The 435-nt window shown below is 31.3% G+C and overlaps 1 protein-coding gene across 1 annotated transcript in view; it reads right to left on the minus strand.

Annotated features, from left to right (window-relative positions):
* Positions 1-221: 221 nt before the first annotated feature.
* LOC116670387 (uncharacterized) overlaps positions 222-435 on the minus strand; it is a 6,364-nt gene continuing 6,150 nt past the window's right edge. The window contains exon 11 of the mRNA XM_032500905.1: positions 222-415. The gene's annotated coding sequence lies outside the window, so the exon portion shown is untranslated. The remainder of the gene's footprint in view (positions 416-435) is intronic.

Genomic DNA, 435 nt, shown 5'->3' on the forward strand with positions numbered 1-435 from the left:
TAAATTCTATAGTTAAGCCTAATAATAATAATAATAATAATAATAATAATAATTAAAAATGATAATAATAATAAATTCTGTGACGTCTGGTCAAACTGCATCTGCTGCCAAAGCAGCTAATAAAAGGACCTTACGTTGAGATTGTTTTGTCATTTGCTTTTCTTAAGGTCAAGAATAAGCTTTTAAGGCAAACTTCAGTTGAGAACAAAACAGACACAAACTTAATAATAATAAAAATCTGTATATAGATCCACTGGCTCAACATGTAAGATCAAACAAACATCATATCCTGTCAAATTGTAAAATTTTACTGCCACACATGAAATAGGAACTGAGGAAATAGCCCTTCCTGTCTGACTGTGTAACTCCAACTGATGCTACATTGATAAACTACTCAAATAAAGTATAAACACAGAGAGAGCGAGAGAGAGAGAG

The sequence above is a fragment of the Etheostoma spectabile genome, chromosome 2 (genome assembly GCF_008692095.1).
Source record: "Etheostoma spectabile isolate EspeVRDwgs_2016 chromosome 2, UIUC_Espe_1.0, whole genome shotgun sequence".
NCBI lineage: Eukaryota > Metazoa > Chordata > Actinopteri > Perciformes > Percidae > Etheostoma > Etheostoma spectabile.